The sequence below is a fragment of the Sinocyclocheilus anshuiensis genome, unplaced genomic scaffold (genome assembly GCF_001515605.1).
Source record: "Sinocyclocheilus anshuiensis isolate Anshui unplaced genomic scaffold, SAMN03320099.WGS_v1.1 scaffold1254, whole genome shotgun sequence".
Classification (NCBI taxonomy): Eukaryota; Metazoa; Chordata; class Actinopteri; order Cypriniformes; family Cyprinidae; genus Sinocyclocheilus; species Sinocyclocheilus anshuiensis.
The window spans coordinates 334,064-358,198 of NW_015557130.1; the positions used below are offsets into that span (position 1 = coordinate 334,064).

At 38.5% G+C, this 24,135-nt stretch overlaps 1 pseudogene; it reads left to right on the forward strand.

Annotated features, from left to right (window-relative positions):
- The window catches only part of LOC107677939 (isoleucine--tRNA ligase, cytoplasmic-like), a 75,890-nt pseudogene that overhangs the window by 33,895 nt on the left and 17,860 nt on the right, over positions 1-24,135 (forward strand).

A 24,135-nucleotide genomic window follows, 5' to 3' on the forward strand; every position in this document is an offset into this window, starting at 1 on the left:
ACATAAGACGTTTACATATAGTTGTAGCGTCTGGACCAATCAAACACACAATTTTAAATTTGATTTAACAAATAATTTATTAATTAGATTAACAAATCGTCACAGTCCCCTCACCCAATAAACTGGATGCCAGGATGTCTGCAACGACACCAGCCCCCCCCTGGTCCCCATAGCAACCACGACACCTCTGCTAGACCAGATCCATTTACGACCTAATGGCATGTTGAGAATGCACAGTAGAAATGGACTTTTCTACTAACTAATTCATAGGAAAACCTTTCTTTGAATGAACACACATATCCTTCAGGTCATGGTGTATATTATTACCCCCTCTCACTGCATGTTCCATAAGGAAAAGGCACAATGCCCAGTAGAAATTGACTTTTCTACTAATTAATTCATAGAAAAACCTTTCCTTGAATGAACACACATATCCCTCAGGTCATTGTGTATATTATTGCTGTCTTGTATATTATCCGTTGTATTGTAGACTATTTTATGCATGCTTATGATATAACCACTCATTCATGTAACCTTACATATACATGTTTGGTCTCTATGAATTCGTATTCGGATTATCTAATTGAGAGTGTATATTATATGTGGGAATCTTCCGAGACCTTAAAAAGGCCTCGCACCAGGGACCTGCCCAGAGTTGGTGGTTCGGGTAGATTCTAAGATGAAGACATGAGCTAGAATGTTTCTGCAACCCGGTAAGTTTTGTGCCAGGCCTTCGGCCTTGACTTTTCCATTCACCAAGATTCTCTGACGCAAACTGGTTCTCTTTTCATCAACCAACGTCAGCAAAGATCTTGGGCCTTAAGATTGCATTCAGGAATCTCTTTCAGACAGACGAGACATGCAAGTATCAAACTTAGTCTTGGCGTTAGATCTGCTGAATATGCAAATGGTTCCATAACTTCATATTCTTATTCTCACTCCTCTTTACTGAGTTAAGCTTTAACCCTTTCCTATACCAACTGTATGTGTATGTTAGACCAGTTTAAGTGTTTATGTAGTATGTTAGACTAGTTTAAGTGTTTATGTAGTTAATAAAGTCTTACTTGTATCACACTTGACGTTGTTCATTGTTTGCTCATAACTGGAGTCACTTAATCATGCAGATTTATGCTACAAGCTCTGTGTAGAGTTGTACAGTAAGAAAGTTATTTCCCTTAACCAGGAAATTAACGTTCTTAGAATTGACAGACAGTTGACCCTGAGAGGTCAAGTAAATATCTACAGCGGATCTAAATATTTATAATTAATTATAACTAGTTATGATTAATTATTCATATTTCCCCATGAGCTGATTCGCTACATAGTCCACAAGAGAAAACATTAATTGAATTTATAAAAATGACCCCGTTCAAAAGCTTACATACGCTTGATTCTTAATACTGTGTTGTTACCTGGATAATCCATTTTTTTTTGTGATAGTTGTTGATGAGTCCCCTGTTTGTCCTGAACAGTTAAACTGCCCGCTGTTCTTCAGAAGAATCCTTCAGCTCCCACAAATTATTTGGTTTTTCAGCATTTTTGTGTATTTGAACCCTTTCCTACGACTGTATGATGTTACTGTAATAATATTACTTTTTGCAGTAACTAGTAGTGTAACTAATTACTAATAAGATTTCAGTAATGCTATTACAGTTAATAATATTATTACAATTACTTACGTTACTTTTGATGCCTCAACTACTACTGATTTGAAATCCTACAATCCAATAATTCCTAGATTTATGTTCATAATTTTCATGATTCGCACAGTTACATGAAGTCACCAGTGCATCAGGTGTGCGACCAGTGGTGAGGTTATTGATAATTACTGATTTTTCCAGTAAATAAGTTTGGTAACAGGGTTAAATGGTTGAGGCTGATGAATACAGCTTGAATCACAATTTGAATAAAGATACGCAGACTTTGATAATTTGCAAATAATTACAAATACATAGTACCCAGACATTTTGGTAGATTTAAATTGCTTACTAAAACTGTTACCTAACATAACTAATAGATCTTGTGCTTCTAATGCTTTAGTTGTCATGCGACTTCAGCGTGAATGTGCTGGAAGAAGAGCGTCACTGGTGATGATAAATGAGCGTCGAGTCTTGCAAACACTGGTGTGGTTTCACCAAACACCTCGCGGGTTAAAGTTTTCTCCAGGAGAATTACTGATACCCTTCATAAGGCCTCACAGGTTAAGAAAAGATTCCTAAAATCGATTATGCATGAGACGGGAAGCCAATTCAGCCCCGCTTCTGCTACAAGGACACGCTGGACACGTTTCCACTAAAGTGAATTAATATGACTTTTGTTGAAAGGCAGTCAATGAAAAGTGCAGCAGCTGCATGAGCGTAGGGATGTGACTGGCCTCGAGGAGACCGAACGCTTCATACACTTCTAGAGCTGCAGACGAAGCCGTATAAAGCCAGGCCTGAGTCTGCAGCCACGCACATGCTTTATTCTTTAATAGTCACACACTGTCTGCTTGTATTCGCTGCACGCTCTGAGACTTCGTTCTGTCTGTCCTCGATGCTTTCAGGATGCAGACAAAAACATAATCAAGTGGCTGAAGGAGAACGGGCGTCTGGTGAGCTCCAGCTCGTTCAAGCACAGCTACCCTTTCTGCTGGAGGTGAGTGCAGACACGCTTCCATTAACTCGCTTTAATGTGCCGGCACACTTACTGCTGTTCTGGGAATTTTTGCAGCTGAAATCCAGCCATTTCAATTGAAATTGAGCACATTTTTCAAAAGCAAAACAATATTCGTAACATATGATAAATCTTGCATTGTATATTCTGAATATCGTTGGCTCTGTGACGAATTGCTTGTGCTTCTGTTTTGTAAGTCATTTCAGAGGAAAGTGTCAGATAAATGCATAACTGTAAATGAAATGCACGCAATCTGAAATTGTGTGAGGGCGAAAGATTTACAGATTTTGCATTGAGTTCAGTTAGTCATGTGATATCTCCGTGTTGACCAACAGAAAGCTGGTTGCTTTGAAAGTGACTTCTGTGTGAGCTGTGCTTCATATGTAGCTACATATTGACAAAAGTCTATAGAGCTTTTATGCCTGCAAAATTTGCTGAAATGTGGATAATGTGGCCGCACCTTTACTCTGTTCACAGCAGCTTAGACAACCTGAACAAACTATGTATTGTTCTCCTGTTTGGACTTCTAGTCAGTTGTAGAGTACTTTTTATGAATAAAATAAGGGCTGCCACTGTATTGCATTAGTGAGATTCATTATTATTATTTGGTGAGAAATGAAAAACATGTCTTGATTATTTAAACTAATTTTTTAATGTATTTTACAACTGTTTTAATCTACTCGACCACCATCAGCTGTTTGTTTCTGCTGACCAAAAAAACTAAAATCACTTAACATTTACAGGGGTTGGACAAAATAATGTGAACACCCTTTATTATAGGGGTAAATATCATTTATCTAGGTTACAGTGAAAAAACACTGTCGTTGTCTGTTTTCTCTATGTTGTATATCAGTGCATAATTTTAATTTTAATTTTTCTGGATTACATTTTTTTTCCCCCTTTTTAATTTTTCTAGACTCTGTTTTAATGGTTAAATTAAAATTTTTTAATCAAAAAGCATGTCTGTTTGGAATCATGAAACTTACTCAATTTAGCAGCAATTTATTAAAAGTTGAACAAATCACATTTTAAGGCCCTTTTACGTTTAAGTTTACCTAATACGTTTTATTTTTGTTCTCAAATTCAGTTTTATTTTTACCAAATTCTGTGTTTTCCGTTAATTTTCTGGATTCCATTTTAATGGTTTCATTAAATTTTAATATTTAAAAGTATCTGATTAATTGATTGTATATATATACAAAAAATATATATATTATTTTATTTATTACAGAAATGCTGTGTTTTTCTAGTAAATAGAGTCTGGTAAAGAATGTTTCTAATAAATATTACTTAAAAAATAATGTTTTAATAATAATTTTATTAGTAGTAGGAGTACTATGATTACATTAAGTAATATATTTCTGTCACAGTTTCTTCAAGTTAAACCAAATTTTTATTTTGACAGGTTGCTGCAAAGACCTTTATGACGATAGGTTTTCTCAAATGCTCATAAAGTTCTCTCAGAGCAGTTCTGGGATGTTGTTCATGTATTTATGTGCTCATTTAGTGAGACGGCAGGCGATGAAATCACTGCGAGCGTCACGCGTGCTTCAGTATGTGTGTAGTAAATGAAACCGTTCATTCACACAGAGACGCAGAACATGCAGGATTCATATTTAAATAGTATTTTAGCGGCTTAATATGTACAGATACTAGTCCGTATTGCGTTTTGATTTAAGTGTAGAAGAATAATCCTGGGCAAAAACTCAAAGTGATTGGCAAGGAACGTTGAACACTAAAGGAGGATTGTGTTCAAACACCACAGAAAGTGACCGCTGTAAGGTCTCTGTCTTGTGAAACAGGCCCCCATAAGCTGTGGATTCACCACGTGAATTATGGCAAACCTCAATATTCACAAAGACAATTGCACTCCACCAGCATCTCTGAAGCAGCTGGCAGATGTTCTGATAGACGACATTCAGCTGGAGACTGTTCAGAAGCTGTAGGAATCTATTCTAAGAGGGCTGGAAGCTGTATTAAAGGCCAATGTTGGTAAAACACCATTATAAAGAAATATAGCGAATTTCCAAGGTGTTTATTCCAAGGTCCATTATTTTGTCCAACCAAATCCAGAGAACTTGAGTATTGTCAAAGGAATTTTTTTTTTCTTGATCAACCATCCAAGCCTTTCCAAAGCTGGTGCACACATCTCTGTGACCTCTGCTGCACGGGGAAGAGTTCAGTCGATATGCTGGCCTACAGAGAGGGGCAGGAGTGTTAGCATGCGCTGCTCAATATCTACCCTGCTGCTTCAGCACTTCACATGAGCCTGAGAGTGGCGGCAGAGGTCACGGCCTCATTAACCCCTCTGACGCTTACGCCATCAATAAATCACTCTTATGAGCTCCGCCACTGCTGCCGATGAACATTATGGATATTGAAGGGCTTTGTCGGTGTAAATGCACAGCGGATACTGATGGTCGATCGGGAGAGATTCAGAATGCTAATGCTGAGTTTTACAGAGGTCAGACATGCTCCTCATCTGTAATCACAGACCACAGTGTCAGTGAGCTGCCAACAAACCACAACATGCAGAAACCAGCAGAGAGGGCAGCACTGGTTCACTTCTAACTTTAATAAAGGTCAACCAACAAAAGATGCTTTCATCTTGTCCTCGTTGGTTATCTGGTTAGCGTAAACATTGGAAAAGCCGAATAGTCAATTAAAGGTGCTGTGTGTGATTTTTTGACTGTACTACAGCATAAAAACACCAGAATGTGTTTCCAGATATTTAGGAAATGTACTGAATTCACACACTTGTTTCTCTGAAAATCAGTACAACGTTATTCTACTTTGAAGCGTGTGTTCTGTGTTGGAGTGTCTGACTCCACCCACTGCCATTTTACCCAATAGCATTTCAACTCTCTGGGTTTCCAATTGGCAGAAAACAGCCATGAAAGCCAGCAAACGAACTGGGTCAGAAATCGCTTGTCGCCTTCCATTGTCAGTTGCGCTCAGAAACAGAAGGTCAGTATAATAGGTAGGTGCTAGTAGAAAGTTGGGATGCATCAATCTGATACTGAAGTAAATAAAGCATTGGCTAGCAGTCAGATGGGACTAATCCACATGCACTGGTGCTAGTCATGGTCATTACTGGACAGCTCCCAAAATATCAACACATGCCCTTTTTAAGTGAAAGTTAAAAGTAATTAGTTGATGAACGAACAAACAAACAAGCTTACTTTTTCAGCTTCTGACCATTTTTACCCCATTTATTTTCTTCGTAGGCTTTTAGGTAATGAATCAAATGACAATTTCACATTAGACACAAAAAAAAGTATACCGGAAATGGAAATAAAAGGTACTGAAAGACTGTACTTTAATCCATCACAAAAAAATGAAGCATTGCGAGTGAAGGAATTGAATCAGCAACAATTGTTTAATTTGCCTTGTCATTAATTATTTATATTAAATACAATATTTTGTATTGTGGATGGTATTCAGAAAGCACAGGCAATTTATGAGTACCAGTCTATATTTATAATACAAACATTTGAATGATTTTACTTTTAAAATGCTTAATCACGTAGAGGTTTCTTCATTATCAGAAACAATGGCTGATTTTTTACTTCCAGAGCACTTTCCACTTTGCCATGTGTGTTTGATTGGTAGTCCTGCCATAAGAATCTGTACTTTAACATCACAAAAGTTCATCTTTAAATACTGAAAAAGCCTTTCTTTGGCAGGTCGGACACGCCACCGATCTATAAAGCCGTGCCCAGCTGGTTTGTAAGGGTGGAGCACATGGTGGAGAAACAACAGCAAATGCTACTGGTACGGTGAACCTGTATGTGACCTGCATGCTGATCAGTCGCACATGTTTACAGTTCTTGTGTAATGCATGACCGGACAAACTCTCTCTTCGGAGTTCGGTTGGTGTTTTCTCATGCATTTTAATGGGATCTTCAGTCTCTGGATGATGTGTGATTATGGTGCATTGTGAGAACTTAGTTTCTCAGACGCGGTTTCAAAGTCATTTGAATTCGTTTTGAGCGACTCATTGTTAAAGTCCTTATTTTCTTATTTATGTTTTGAATTTCACGGTCTTCAGTTTCTGTATAATTTTCCACCATTTTTCATTTTCTGAAAAAGCTACTTTTCAAACTCATCCATTGATGTGAGTGCCACAGTTTTTTTTATCCAGGTTTCATCTATAGTTTCGTCCTGACAAAAAGCTTTTCAGACTGTTTCTGTCTGTCACATCTTTTGCAGATTCACGGTGACTAATTAGCCTGTATCTCCTGAACGCAAAGTTTAGTCTGCATGACTCTTGGTGCACTTTCAGAAGAGGATATTTTGAGGACACGGACCAAGTTTGATCCAGTTCCGCCTATAGTGGGCACTATAACTGAAATACGTTCATAACTCAGCAAGTAGTGGAAATTCACCACATGCACACGCAGCTGTTCTGTTCTGTTGGGTTTATGTGGTTTAGTGCACACTGACAAAATCACATAATTCTGTGTCATTTTAGCAGTGTGACGATGGCTGTGTCCAGATCTGATGGTTCAGGGTGATTCTGTATGTCAGGGCCTCTCTCTCTAGAGGGTTTTCTATCAGATTAATGTCTTATGTTTGTAGATGTTTGAGATCATCTCTGAATCTGCAATCTTAGGCTACGTTCACACTGCAGGCAAATGCGGCCCAAATCCGATTAATTTTTTTGCTCACATGTGCCTCAGATCTGTTTTTGTCATGGCAGTGTGAACAGCACAAACCACACTGAATCTGATCTTTTCGATTCTGATTTGTGCCACTTCCATATGTGCTACTAAATCCCATCCATGTCAGACGTTTTGTAATGCGACCGCAGTCTGAACAGTCATATCGGAATTCATGAGACTTTACGTCACTCTAGATCAACATTCGTCACGATTCTGCGCTCATGGGAGTCACTTCAAAGATTTTACACACCCAAAGCTATCAAGAGAGTTGCGAAAGGTAGTGATGTGTCAGAACTCATAAGTATTACAGTGACTCTATATACAAGCACAACATGAGGGCTCGTATCATAAAAGTTTCAAAACTGCTCTCTTCTGTCACATCCTCGTCTTTATTTTTTCATATTGCCAGTGCATAATTTCACTGTCTTCTGCGGCAGGTCACACTATAAATAAACGCATAATCGCTTATTTTATGTCCTCCGTGTTTACTTCCGAATGACAGCGTGCTGCGTAAGTGTTGCCAAGTCCACAGTTTTCCCGCAGAATTGGGCTACTTTTCCACAGTTGTTTTCCAACTCCGTGGGTTATAAAGCGACCCCACTAATGCGATATTTACTCCCCAGAGCGAGATTGGGCTAGTTTTTGAATAGTTTTGAGAAGCAATTGGGAGTATTTTGTTGTGAAAACCTGGCAACCCTGTTCGTGTAGTTTTTTTCACATGCGGGTCAGTTCAGAACCATGATCTGTTCACACTGGAAATCTGATATTGGCCACATTTAAAACAACAACGTGAACAGCTATACAAAAAATCGGATCTGAGCAAAAATCTGAGTTGAGCACTAAGGCTCGCGGTGTGAACGTAGCCTATATACTGCTGAAGCTGCTTGGAAGCCAGCTTATCATAAGACCTGGACTTGTCACAAAAGCCTCACAACAGTCATCCATGTGACATGTTTGCTATATATGCCAAGTGTTCTTAAGTCGTATGGTGTGAGGACCTGAAAGAAAGTCTTTATTCACTAAAAATCATGACATTGCATGTCATGTCATGCTTTTTCAATTCTCTACATTCAGCCCAGAGATGAGAGAGCATCAGAGAAGAGAAAAGTCATTCAGTTGATATATTGGATGCTGAGATGGAGCTTAAATAGAAATGCCTCTTCCTGATGAGAACTGATGAAGTCAGTGGAGTTCTGATGTTTAACCTTCCCTTACTGAGCGATGGATTGTGTTAGAAAGAAGATAACAGGTAATTTGAAAAATCAGTCTGACTAGTGTGCCATAAAATCAGTTAGTTTTAGTGTGAATGGTGGTCAATAGCAATATTTGTATGATTTTTCAAATACGAATTATCCTTGGTGTACAGAATTGTATTTTAATTAAACATAACTATTATAATGTAGCATTATTTGTGAAATGACTTGTAATCCGGAGGCAACCTACCAAATGTGCGCCTGAATGCTGGGAAATATAATGGGCTTTATTCATTAGACAAAAGCAAAGCAAATTGTGCTAAAAAAAGTAAAATGTGGCATTTTGTATAAGAACGGTTTTGTAAACGATTTACACAAAAATGAGTTTTTAGGGCCTCTGTTGTTGTTTTTCATCTGTGTCTCTTCTTTCTGGAAATCAAAATTATTTGTATGATGGACAGCTTGTATTAAAGGCATAACAAAAGTAACTGGAACACTGAACTTGAACTACAGCCGACTGCAGACTAGCTCGTGCGTGAGAGGAATGAACTCTCTATATCAGCGGCTATCAATAGTACATATTCATTCAAAAGGAGAAACCTAAACAAGAATATAAGAGCTATACGCAGATATATGGAACATAAACAAAGCAGCGCTTGCTTACCAATTTGAATATCAGTTATGTTGAAAACTTTCTTCTGTTTAAGCAGCTCATGTTGTTATGAAAATATAACGTAACATTAGAACTGGCTTCTGTCTGTGCGGCCTTCATTTACGTGCTCGTTCTCATCACTTTGGCTTTTATTCTCAGGCACTGATGGCTTGGTGTGTCCCAGCCTTTAGACTGCCTTCTCCAAATAATAACACCCATCATGTGTGAACTGAGCTAGATAGTCGTTTTCAAGCCGAGGCATTTCTTTGAGACTCATGGCTTATGACAACCAATTATTTTACAATTATTAATAATTTCTATTAAAACCAGAATAAAAGATGCATGGCAAGTGAGTTATTTTTGCTGTTGCAGTGCTATGCCACCATGAAAGTCTATCATTTGCAAGCATTTTAAGCCTTGAGAGTTTGAACGTTTAAGCCTAATAGGAATAAGATGTTTCTGCCTTGCTCTGTATGGAGTTAAGAGTGGCGTCTCTCTCTGACTTTGTACCCAGGGTTCCTGAGTTTGTGAGGGAGAAGCGCTTTGGCAACTGGTTGCGGGACGCTCGAGACTGGGCGGTCTCTCGAAACCGCTACTGGGGGACGCCCATCCCGCTGTGGGTCAGCGAGGACTACGAAGAGGTCAGTGATGGAGCCAGGTGTTAGAACGAGGATGACATTTCGCAGCCTTTCAGTATTTCAAATCCTGATTATGTATTTGTAAATAGGAACCATTTTAGCCATTGTAGATTCAAAATACTTCATGCAAAAAACATAAATCACTGTAAAAATGCAGATAAAAAATAACCAAGGCATGTTTTTCCACACTGCTTTTAAATTAAAAGGATTTATTTATTGATTGATTTAAATAACATATAGAAACAAACAATAGTATTTACCTACAGATATTAATATTTTTATTAAAACATTGTGAAACTTGTTTTTAGAAAACTTAATTGGAAAATAAAAAGCCAAAATTAAAAAAAATGTGATTTATAAGAGAGTTGGACAATAAAAAAATAATTTGAACAAAAACCATCTTGCTATTTACAATATCTGACCCTGGAGCACAAAACCAGTCATAAGGGTCAATTTTTCGCATTTAATTTGATATTTAGAGCAACATCATAGTGAATATTCCTCCCATTAGCTGTATTTTGTGAAAGCAGCGTGAACATCTTCGTGTGAGTCTTCTTAGACCGCTGTCTCAAACAGTGGTAATGGTCTCTAAGTGTGTGTTTCTCTTAAAAGCTCAACTCGTGGGAAGTCAGAATTAGGTTGTTGGCGTCTTTACCTACTGAAACGAGCTGTTGGAAAAGAAGGACAGCGACCTGCTTACTGAAAATAGCATGTAATGAGCGAGTCTCTGGAGTGCCACTGGCTCCAGAAAGAGCAGCTCTCTTGCTCTCTGCCGAGGTGGCTTTATCTGGGCCACATTACCTGAGCCCAGCTGGAAACAGGGACAGCGGCCCAGCCTCGCCACTCACTGTTAGTAACACACTTTATGCTAAACTTCACTGCCCACCTGGTGAAAAAATCAAGGTTGTCCTGCTTTTCGGCCCGTGTTAAGTTAGCATGAAAATGTGCAGATGTGAAATGCGCCTGTTGTTATATGAGTACATGAATCTGCCGGATGAAAATAATCCCACAGACTTTCTTTACAGTAGGAGTCTTCTGACTAGTGCTACTAACTAACCACCTGCACCGATAATGACTATCAGATCAAGAACACCTTGTGGTGGATTCTACTTGGACACAGTTCTGGCTGCATTAGGAAATATTTTCCCTAAACTGTGCATATGTCTTGCGTCGTAGTTTTGCCGTGGTGATTTCACAGCCAGATTTAGGAGGTTGTTCAGGTGGATGAAGTTCAGTGTTGGTTCTTCGTTGGTGTTTAGGTGGTGTGTGTGGGCTCCATGGCTGAGCTGGAGGAGCTGACAGGAGCTAAAGTATCGGATCTCCACAGAGAGAGGTGAGCCGCAGAGACACCTGACCCTCACCTCATCACAGCCTCAGCGCTGCAGAAACCTGACTGAGCAGGTGTGTGCGTGCGTGCGTGTGTGCGTTTGTGTGTCTTTGTGTGCGTGTCTGTGTGTGTGTGCGTGCATGTACGTGTCTGCGTCTGTGTGTGTGTGTGTGCGTGTGTGTGTGTGCATGTGCATGTGTGTGTGTGTGTGCGTGTGTGTGTGTATGTGTGTTTGGCAGCATTGACCACCTGACCATCCCGTCCCACTGTGGGAAGGGGCAGCTCAAGAGGGTCTTGGAGGTCTTTGACTGCTGGTTCGAGAGCGGCAGTATGCCCTATGCCCAGGTGCACTACCCGTTTGAGAACAGGCGGGAGTTTGAGGACTCTTTCCCGGCAGACTTCATCGCTGAGGGCATCGACCAGACCAGAGGATGGTGACAAACCCTTCACGACTCTTCAGATGAAGTCACTCATTCATGGAGTTGAATAGCACCTGAGTAGGTCATGTGACTCCAAAAACAAAACAGTTAATGATAACGGACCGATATTGATTGATTGCCAATGTCTGAGAGAGCAGGTGGCCAATAAAAAAGCGTTTATATATGATGTCACACTATTTAATTTAAAGATAGTAAATAATACATGCTGCAATGAGATGCGTATTTATTTGGCATAATATTTACTTAATTAAGAGTAAAAATAACCTGTGAAATAAACATTTTTGTTAAAGCAGATTTCTCATTACTGTGATAAGGAATAAGTGATACATTGTAAAGTACACGTTCTGACGTAAACATCATAATAGTAGGATGCAGTAATTAATTGGTAGTAATTACTAGAGGTCGACCGATAGTGGATTTTACTGATAGCGATTAATCAACCGATAGCTTTTCAAATGGATACTGAACGAAAACTAAAATAGTGCTTTACTATAAAAAACCCCCAGCACTGAACTATACTTTGTAAATGAATACAAATATTAATATTAAATATTAATTATATATTGATCATTAAAGTTAATTAATTGTTCATTAACTAATGTTAACAGAACAAAATGTTGAAATGAACACTCTAACAAGGAACAATATTTCTACAGCTGTTATCAGCCTTAGTTAATGATACAGATGCACTCTTAGTGTAAAGTGTTACCAGTTCATATCAACAGTCACGCTTGAAGATGGCCATCTTTAAGTATCTACACACAGGCCACAGCATTGAAATTACATGCATATGGATATTGTATTTATACTCTCACACTTTAATTGCTTCTATTTTAGAAAACATGATGATTATCTAATCAAAATAACAAAATATGTTAGTCGCACACCAGGCAAAAGCACAGCACCATGCGGATACTGTGGAGCTTTGCGCTAGGGATGCACCGATACCACTTTTTTCAGAACGAGTCCGATACCGATACTTTCATTTTTGGTACTGGCTGATACAGATACCGGTGTTTTCACAGCATTTTAATTTTTTTTAAATATTGGGTACAGAAACAAAATTATAATAATACTATGAATCATGTTAGTTGGCTTAATTTAGCAAACCGATATTTCCTTCAGTTATTTACACTCTTAATTATACTTGTTAAAATGTATTGTATAAGCTTTTGTTACTTTCACTGTTCATTTTAATGGTGCATTAGAGCTGCTCAATAATGTAATCACAAGACGTTTTCCTAAAATAATGCCGGAAACCACTCGTTATACATTATATATAGTACGCGCATTCAATTTTGGTGATGTAATCTGCATCACACGAACTGTACATGGACCCTCGTGTAGGTGTAAAAAGTATACTCTGGCCTTTAAAGCAAGCTAAACATCCGCAGCGCGCACAGGTTTGTATTGGTGCAGAATGAGAGAGACACTTATAGCCTAGCGCATTTCACCCAGTCTGCTAGTTTCACTTTTGCTTTAAATAAAGTTGACGTTTAAAATAAATGTTGTTTATTGTGATTGCCCCTATCATTTTTGTTTGTTTTATATTTACGATTTAGTTTAAATCCAAATGCATGCGCTAATGGAGCGAACAGCAATCAAGATCATGCAACAGAAGTGCGCGCTCTCTCACTCTCTCTCTCCTTACCGTCAAATAACTTTAGTAAGTTTTGCATTATTTTACTTACTTGCTTTTGATATATCCGACCGAACTACAAACTTTCCAGTGATGTCTGTGAGATATTCACTCGACAAGCTCACGCATCTGTGCAGCCGCGCGCTCAATCCACTCAGCACACTCTGCTTATTAGCTCGCACACATCCGCTAAACAGGCATGAATAATGATCGTTTAACATTATATTAATTACTTACATGTTCTTCATAGACATCCTTAATCTCTAATAACTCCATTCTACTCTCTGTTGTTCTGTTGTCTGTGTTTCTTTTTCTGGACACAGCTCTAATCACACGTTGTGTGATATCGGGGCATTTTTATGAGTACGAGTACAGGATCGCAGTATCGGTGCATCCCTACTTTGCGCTCATGCTGCACATTATAACCGGACTACAGTGAAATGAAACCATGAAATCCACAGTGAAATGACACTTCCTCTGATTAAAGAGAAAAACTCTTGTCAAAATCCTGAAAGATATGGTGATTGTGGCTTTATCAGCCAGCTCTAGTGGGTTTTATTTATTGGCTAAATGCGAAAAGCATGTATTGATCTGAAGCCAGGACTGAGCTCAGTTCACATGTTATTGACCCACGTGACAAATTACCCTGAAACATTTGAAATATTGTGCGTCTAATGAGAATGTGAGCAGCACTGCAGTGATTTGGAGCAAAAATGATCAGTCACCGATCCGTTTGCATTGTGAACAGATAGAGTCTGCAGCATCTACATATATTAGCATGCTGTGATGTAGACCAATCTCACATCAGTAAACAGCGTTTGTCCTACACCCCTCTGAGCTTGTCATGGCTCTTGATTTTGTTGGATCAGTCTAGTGGCTAGTGTCCCTGTGCAACAGCAGTTTCGACACCACAGTGACACATTCCTTTAAAGGAGACATATTATGCCCATTTTTACAATATATAATATAAGTCTCTGGTGTCCCCAGAATGTGTCTGTGAAGTTTCAGCTCAAAATACTCCACAGATCATTTATTTCATATATTTACATATATCATTTTGAAAATGCCTATTTTGAGTGGAAGCAGAAAGATGCTGTTTTTCGGGCCTGTTTCTTTAAATGAAAATGAGCTGCTGCTCCCCGCCCCCTTTTCAGAATAGAGCTGCGCCTTTCCAGCTCGGACCTGCTAAAAAACATCTGTTTTAGTTCTGATTATCACGTTTATCGCGCTGAAATCATGCGTTTTAAACCATATTAGTTTAAACTTCTGATATACGGTTTTCTGAGTGCACACATCCGGAGCACACGCACAGAAAGCGGCTGTCACAGCATGTGAGGACTAAACTAAGCTCTCATTCACACACAAGTTTATGTTAAAAACACACATGAGTTACAAAAACTGGGTTATGTCTGTGAAGGTAAACAGCTGGGAAATAAATCGCATGTTTATTTTAGATCTGTGGCAGCAGCAATATACAGTAAATAAATCAATATATCCACTGCTCTCTTGTCTCCTCTGAGGCTGGGACTCTAAACAGTGTTCTGTGCTCATCTGTGCAGACAAACACAGAACAGTTAGCATGTTTCGCTCAAACTTTCTCCATGGCATTAGAGCTGGTACACCGTCGTCGCTTGCGAAAACACAATGACGGCGCTGTGGGTGTATTATATTTACAGATTAAGGGGCGGTAATATTATAATGAGATCCCTTTGCCACGTCACCAAGGGAGCGAAATCTGACGCGCTGGTTTTCTCAGATGCTTGCAGAAAAAGGCTTCCCAAAACAAAGTTACTGGGTTAATCTTTTTCACGTTTCCTTGGTTGGTAGATGCACCGGGGACCTGATTATAGCACTTAAAACCTGGAAAAGTCAGATTTTCATGATATGTCACCTTTAAAAATTAATATAAGGTTCAATTAAATCGTTTTCATGTTGTTAATGCTCTTCGAGTACAGATGCTCTTCAGTCAGAGGAACGGTCTTCCTCATGCTCTTTCAGTTCTGATTTCATCGTTTCTGTCCGTCCAGACAGTATCTGATCAACTCCCCCGTGGTTCGTGCTGAGAACCTGCGCTTCAAAGAAGAGGGGGTGCGAGACGTGCTCAAAGACGTCTTCCTGCCCTGGTACAACGCCTACCGCTTCCTGGTGCAGAACGTCCAGAGACTGCAGAAGGTACGTGATCTGCTGTAACACCGTGAAGCTCAGTCAGCACAGCACTTTTAGTTTAGTTTTGTTTTTATGGCATCAGCAGCAAAAAAAGGTAACACTTTATTTTAGGGTCTCTTAACTAGTTGCTTATTAGCATGCATATTACTAGAATATTAGCCATTTATTAGCACTAATTAAGCACATATTAATGCCTTATTCTACATCCCTAGTCCTACCCAATACCTAAACTTAACAATTACCTTACTAACTATTAATAAGCAGCAAATTATGAATTTATTGAGGGAAAAGTCGTAGTTAATAGTGAATAAGTGTTCCCTATTCTAAAGTGTTACCAAAAAAAAAAAAAAAACATGAAATCTGACATTTTCAAACTTGACCCAAACTGCATTCATATGCAGTTTACCGTACCATGCTTGAGGTCAGTGCGTTTTTTTTGTTAACGTAATTCTTTTATTAAACAAGGATGCATTAAATGGATCAAAAGTGACAGCAAAGAAATTTATAATGTTACAAACGATTTAAATAAAATGCTGTTTTTTAACTTTCTATTAATCAAAGAATCCTGAAAAATAAAATGTATGACGGTGTAGGGTATCAGACCGAATCAGACAATCTAAGATTTGGTCAAAACATGGCTGAAACATGAGGAGCCAAATTCCACAGAGGCCCAAGACACAGGATGTTCGTAAATCAGATCTTGGCCCCACAAGCCTGAACCAACTAGCAGCTTTGAGTAGCTCACAGCATTTAAACAAAAGAACACTTATTGACAATTCCAAGGAGATTGTCAATTTTAGGGCAAGTAATCAAGATTAAATGGTCAAAGAGATGACCGCATGACCATCATGTGATAGTAACCACAATCACGAGCTCTTTGGAATTGACTTCCCCCACCTCGACCACAGAGAACAGACTGAAATTCCTTATGAGAGACCTCTTAACCTCTGGTCTTCATACATTCACAGAACATGTCCTTATGTTCAGAGAATGGCACAGAAACTGCATTTCCATGTAAATATGCATCTAAATGACACTAAAAGGACTTGAGCAACTAATCATTTCAATGCATAACTCCACATCATGTATGTAACACACACATCAGACTATCAGGTCTTAATCATTTATTGTGTATGTATTTTGAATAACTATTGTATAGTTTATAGGATCATATTCATGTGTAGTATGTGTGTGTTTGAATCTTCTTGCTTGAAACGTTTTTTCCAATCAATTCTTTGTCAAATGTATCATATTGTTGTTATAGAAATCATGTCCAAAATTATACTCTGCAAGAGCGGGAAAACTCGGACCATGTGACTGATAAGATAACATTTTTGATTTATGAATTGGGAGGAGAAATATTTAACACCCCGAGCAAAGACGACATCTAATTGGTCAAAACACCATTTGGGATGTGGCCAAAAGCCCAGTTTAAATACTCAGGACACCATCAAAATCTTGGCCCCACAAGCCTGAACCAACTAGCAGCTTTGAGTAGCTCACAGCATTTAAACAAAAGAACACTTATTGACAATTCCAAGGAGATTGTCAATTTTAGGGCAAGTAATCAAGATTAAATGGTCAAAGAGATGACAGCATGACCATCATGCGATAGTAACCACAATCACGAGCTCTGTGGAGTGACCTCTCCCCCCACCTCGACGCTAGAGAACAGACTGAAATTCCTTATGAGAGACCTCTTAACCTCTGGTCTTCATACGTTCACAGAACATGTCCTTATGTTCAGAGAATGGCACAGAAACTGCATTTCCATGTAAATATGCATCTAAATGACACTAAAAGGACTTGAGCAACTAATCATTTCAATGCATAACTCCACATCATGTATGTAACACACACATCAGACTATCAGGTCTTAATCATTTATTGTGTATGTATTTTGAATAACTATTGTATAGTTTATAGGATCATATTCATGTGTAGTATGTGTGTGTTTGAATCTTCTTGCTTGAAACGTTTTTTCCAATCAATTCTTTGTCAAATGTATCATATTGTTGTTATAGAAATCATGTCCAAAATTATACTCTGCAAGAGCGGGAAAACTCGGACCATGTGACTGATAAGATAGGAACTCAATGCGAGGGTTAATTGTGACATTGATGGTTGTTTAGGTCTTTGCAATTAGACATATTGCTGTAAACTTGGGATTTCACATTTTCATCTTCTTAAACTAATTATTTCCTCACTTTCTCTATTTCTGCAACTTGTGTGAATGCGTGTGTTTGTGTTAGATTAGTTTATATGTCTTAGATTTATCCAATAAAGCCTTATTTATATTGAAAAGAGAAGTATCTTGTGTTTTGTGCTTACAAGTTAATGTCTTAAACTGCCGATCTTGTTACTGTGCTAATTAATAGTGTTTTCACTATATTTTGGATATAAATATCCATTGCAGAGTTGATGTTATACGGCTCGTTCAATGAATCGCTGGCCGTCTCAGTGATCAGCCGTAAAACAGTGATTCTGTCCAAATTCCCTTTAAAATCTTAAATGATTCCCTTTGAGCTAAATTGACCTGTTTCCCTTACAACGGTTTCCACAAAATATGAAGCAGCACAAATCAGAAATGTTTCTTGAGCAGCAAATCAGCATATTAGAATGATTTCTGTTCAGCTTTGACATCACAGGGGGAAAAAAAAATCACATTTTAAAATATATTAACAGAGAAAAGTTATTTTCTTTTTTTTAATCCAGTGCATTTAACCTTGGTAAATATTCATGCAAAGGCATTTAGTAAAATTAATATTTTAAAACCTTTCAATATTTTACAATTGCCTAACATATCAGAGTTAAGAACTTGAAGTAAATGGGTTCATCTGTCAAAAAGCCTCCCGCTCACATCCTCTCATGAGTTCAGCAGCCCTGAAGATGAGCAGAGCCAAAGATTTGTCCTTCCTTTCTACATACTGACAGCAACTCTGACTGACTGTCTTCTCGAGTGCTACTTTCTAAAACATTACCATGAAATTGATGTCATTATCAAGGTCAGGCATGCTGCAGGTCATTTGACACGTCATATTTGAATTGAATGCAAGCTCAAATGAGGTTTGACAACTAGAAATGAGGAGAGGACTTTCAGTGAATAAGAACATTAATATTCCCCTTGAGAGTCAGTAGAGTAGATGTGTCTGGTGCTTGATATCAGCCTCTCTTCCAGTATGCAGAGATGATGAAGCACACAGATAGACAGTAGAGTTCACTCACTCACGTCTGTCTGCTCTCTGCACTCATTAGGAAGAGGCCGTGGAGTTCCTGTACAACGAGAGCACAGCCAGCGTGAGCGACAACATCATGGACAAATGGATCCAGTCTTTCACTCAGTCACTCATTCAGTTCTTCAGAGATGAGATGGGAGGTGAGCCACCAGCGGTTACTCTCACGCCAATTTATGTGTAGCTCCTACACTTGAAGTGCTTTGAGAACAAGGCCAGTCTGAAATAGATCTGTTTTTCAGCCTACAGGCTCTATACGGTGGTTCCCAAGCTTGTCAAGTTCGTGGATATGCTCACCAACTGGTATGAACCGCAGGCGACTGAAGGTGGACGACATATGAGTCATACACAGTCACGAACATCAGGCCAATCTCACCAAACCTGTCAAAAATATCCTGCTCATGTTTCACATTTCAAAAAGCAATATGCTTCTGCTTGTAATCCTTCAGTGACACACACTGAGAACCATTATAAAGACCATACTGTAACTTTTTAAAGATATTTCATCCCTGAATGTCATTGATTCATATTGTGCTAAATGCACTTTGAAATTTACACTAAATCAATGCTTGCACCATTTATGAAAGAAAGATGGGCATAATGAAAGAAAACCATTCTAAATTCACGAATTTGTATTAGGACACAATGGATAAGAAGTGGATGTGTTTTATCTGGTGTGAGTTTTTGTTATGATTGAAAGAAAACGTTGAACAGCTTGGGCACAATTTCTGCCCAAAAGTGTGTTTTCTCCTGGGTCATTACAGTTGCTAATGATGAACAGTGCACATCTTAAAGCTGCAATTTTGGTGTATTTGACATATAAATCCCCTTTATTTTCACTACAGTTTAGATGGACCCATTTTGCACATCCGCCACAACAAATCCATTCTTGCACAGTTATGCAAAACAGTTTTATGCAGTACTGCAGAAAGTGCTGTGGTGTTATTGCAGAGAATATCCCATGGGCCTTCTTTAGCTCCGTTGTACACTATTATAGAGAGTAATATGTGTGAGGGAATATAAGAGAAGGTAAAATATTTTAATCAAAATTATTCAACCCCCTTGATCTGCAAGACATTCTGGTGTTGTGAAATAAATTTATATACATTTTATATAAACTTAGGCTTTAATAAATCATCATAGAGAAGTTTATTAATGCAAATTGTAAAGTACTCTTTTTGTTAGATCACATTGTTTCTCATCAGTTTGCTTCACTCACTTGTTCTGACAAGAAATGCTTGTTTTAAAAAAAATAGGTGTGCCCCAGGTGTTTGTCATGAGACCGTTTGCGTTCTCTAATATTGAGGAAGCTGCTTCTCACTGATGAATTCTTTGCATTAAATCTGGATGATCAACATCAAAGTTGGGCTTTATTGGTGTTTTCAGCTTATTCTGCTCAGTCTATGCATATTCAGCTCTCACGCATATAGAGTTTCTCTGTATATTGTGCTCTCAACACGAGTGTAAGCACAGAGCTGGACCTGCAGGCTCAAACGTGATGCGGTGTTGTGACAGTGCGCTGTACAGGCAGCATGCTGTGTGTTATGTGCTTGCAGCTCTCTCACTCTCTCTCTCTCTCTCTCTCTCTCTCTCTCTCTCTCTGTGTGTGTTCAGGGTGAGGGTGGTACTGAAGACTGCAGGCGAGCCCTGGAGACCCTCTTCAGCATGCTCTTCTCCATGTGCAGACTGATGGTGAGTCACGCCAGCGCTCGCAGCTCCTACATACTTCAGATGTAGAGAAGAGAAAGAATGTGGTCATTCTCAGTGGACTGTGATGAAATGATAGAAGTATAGCAATGCTGAAGGAAGAATTATGGTGCAATACTAAAATTAATATGACTAAAACCACTGATTTGTGCACCACATTATAATTTTCTTGTTAGAAAACTGTCCTTTACATGAAATGCAAAACTCCTTTTGTGTTTCACTGAAAGTCAAATGGTGTCATAATTTTAACCTTTTAATGAAATATTCTCTTGTACGCTGTATATGTAATCATGCTTGGTTAATGCATCTTTGTTTTAAGCATGTTTATTTTTAGAAAATTACAGATGAAGAGGATGATTTTGCAGTGTAATAGTTGTAGAGCTGATCATCCTTTCATAACTATGAAGGCAGGGTGTCAGTAGAGCTCATTGATTAATTACTGACCCAAAAGGTAGTTGGCAAAATCATTTGATAGATAAGCGGGGTGTGAGACAGTCAATGCCCCATTTTCCTCTTCACTGATTCTGAGCATTTAATGTTTAAATGAATCTTCATAAAACCTCAGAGTAGCCTCATTGTACAGTTATTGCTTAAGCAGATGATGAAAGATGTTTGAGAGTGAAAGATCGAAGGAAAGCAGAGAAACCCTGGACATGAGCATGACGTCCGTTATTAACCTTGGCTTTGTGTCATGATGGTTGTATGAATAGAGTTGTTCTTTCATTGCTGTGTGATGTGTTTGTTCACTAATGGAGTGTTTCTTGGTCTCAGGCTCCCTTCACGCCGTTCATAACGGAGCTGATGTACCAGAACCTGTGTCATCTGATCGACCCGGCGTCAGTGGAGGAGAAGGACACGGGAAGCATTCACTACCTCATGCTGCCGCATGTCAGGTATACAGCATTGCAGTCGCTACACAACTTCTTCACCGCGCTCAGGCTCGCACACTTCATACAGACACGTCACTGCTCGTTCGTGTCATAGCATATACACTGCTGTCCAAAGCTTGGGGATCAGTGAGATTTTTAATGATTCTGCTCATCAAGGCTGCATAACGGTTTTCTGTTTTATTACACTTTAGACTTATTATAATTTATTTCTGTGATGCGCAGCTGTATTTTCAGCATCATTACTCCAGTCTTCAGTGTCACATGATCTTCAGAAATCATTCTAATATGCTGATTTGCTGCTCAAGAAACATTTCTGATTATTATCAATATTGAAAACGGCTGAATATTTTTTTGGAACCTGTGATCATTTCTTTCAGGATTTTTTGATGAATGAAAATTTAAAAAGAACAGCATTTATTCAAAATATAATCTTTTCTAAAAGTATAAGTCTTTACTATCACTTTCTATCAATTTATCGCATCCTTGCTGAATAAAAAATATTAATTAGAAAAAAAAAAAAAAGTATACTGACCCCAAACTTTTGAATGGCAGTGTATATAAAACAATATTTTAGATGTGCACTGTATATCTTGCCATCGTTCGTGGCCATTAACAAACACCTTGTGTGTCATAATAAATATAGAACAATACATTTTGTTCAATTAGACTAATACAATTCTACTGTTTTTAAAACTATTTCTTGAAACCTCATTTATTGTAATGCAAAAATGATAGTAGAATAAAACATTTTTTTAAATTAAATTAAAAACTTAATTTAAATGCTGCGTTTAAAAGTTAAATTCAGTGACATGATGAAATGAGCTCTGATATTATAGAGTGAAATCTGGAAACGAGTTTGAGTTGAACGACTCTCTGAAATGTTTCTTTGTAAGCAGAACTTCATGCAGATGTTTCCATCAATAGTTGGATGAAAGGAACGTGTCTGGTGATGCTAGAGAGCGTGAACAGATGAAACTCTCCATCAGATTAAACTCGATCTGATGGTTTAGTGCTAAAGCTCAATGTGATTCTACATGAAGACGCCCTCGTTTACAGTTCGACAGGCAGGAACTGATGCCTGCAGGGACCTTTTTCCTTATTTCGTGAGCTTCATCTTAATCAGGAGTTCTGCACCTCGTAAAGAAGAGTGTTTGTGGTTGTATTGCATCTGCTCAGATGTTGAGAGTGAAATCTGGTGGTTTTATGCATCGCACTCGGTCCTCACATGTCCTTGTGTGTTGCCGACATGATTTAGTGTGTCCTTTAGTGTCTCCTGTAAACACATTTCCCAGAGTACCTCTGATGAGCTGGACTCTGGTTTGAGAGCCGTCAAGCGCTGTGAAGGTCCTGCATCCCTCAGTCCGCGTTTATAAATTCATGTAATGTCCCGCATTACTGTGCTCTGCGTGTAGTGATGTTTCTCACAGCGCTGACCTGCCGTCAGAGACATGGAGGCCGTCCAGAGGACATGAGAACCATATACTGATTGAACATCTTCCTCTTCAGTAGATTGGACTTTCTTCCTAATATGTCAGCTAACTGCATTTGCTGGTGCACTAAGCACTGGAACCAAGAAACGGTCCAAAGACAGAGTTGTCTTTTTTTCTTTCCCCAATCAACCTGATGTGAAGCTGAAAGTGTCCTTCACATTCTACGTTTGAGCTGTGGGTGTGGACCGGGCGGCATTCAGAGTTCAGACAAAACATCATGACGAAGCTCGTTAAAGATATTCCACATATTTTGAGGAGAACAGACCTGAACATTGCTAGCTTGAGGTTCCTAACAGTGACCGTTCATGGCAGCGGGGTCTGAGACTTCTCTGATTGGATCCCGCTTCAGGATTGTGGTTAGCGTAGGTTTTACCTGTGTTTTGGTAATTAAAATGCTTCTTTATTATAAAAGCAATAAGCCCCGTGAAGCCGTGGTTTACAGTGAATTTATAACAGCTAAGGGGCATTGTTAGGTACGACGCGAAGCGGAGTGTTATAAATTCACTGTAAACCACGGCTTCACGGGGCTTATTGCTTTTATAAAACGGTTATTCCATATACGTAGTAAGGTTTAACAGAATAAAACAGAGCAAATAAAGTGTAATGATATTAATAAAAACAGTATTCTTCCACCAAACAATGTAGTTCCTCAGAATCAGTTGTGGTTGCAACAAAGTGGTTGCCGAGCAACACACAGAAGTAAACAAAAGTGTATGTTACTTTGTAGAGTAATTTACAACAGCTTTGAACACGGCTCAGCCAATCAGAATCAAGCACCAGAACTCTCTGTTTTATAATATTATTTTAACAACATATATAAATCATAATGGCAGATTTTACAAAATCATGTAAATGTATGCATGCATGTTATTGCAAAAGTAATTCTTAATAATTTTCTCTGTTTGGAGTGTGCGCGGTCGCAGTTTATTGCATCAGTTATCGCATGTGCTGAATACAGTGCTTCGATTACTTACGGCGTCTGATTTCAGATTACAGGATGAAAATTGTAGTTCGTAACGTAATCAGATTACATTTTTAGGTAATGTAATCTGATTACTTTTTGATTACTTTTATATTACTTTTGACCTAACTAGTTTGTCACATTGATTTGAATAGGATAATATTTTACCATATTGATACAAAAATATGAATAGAAAGAAAATGTATTTATCAACATCATGAAGTGTGTTAAACATGACATTACATCAGTGTTTCCCAAACGGGTTCGTGAAGGAACTGCTGGAGCTTTGTAGGGAAGTTTATAAAGTTAATAATTCATTAAATTTTGTATTTATTTTTAAGGATTGTTAATGAATGAGTTTGTCCATAGACTGTGGAGGGTTCAGTACAAATAAAAATAAACTATACTAAAACTAACGCTGTGTGTGTGTGTGTGTGTGTGTGTGTGTGTGTGTGTGTGTGTGTGTGTGTGTGTGTGTCT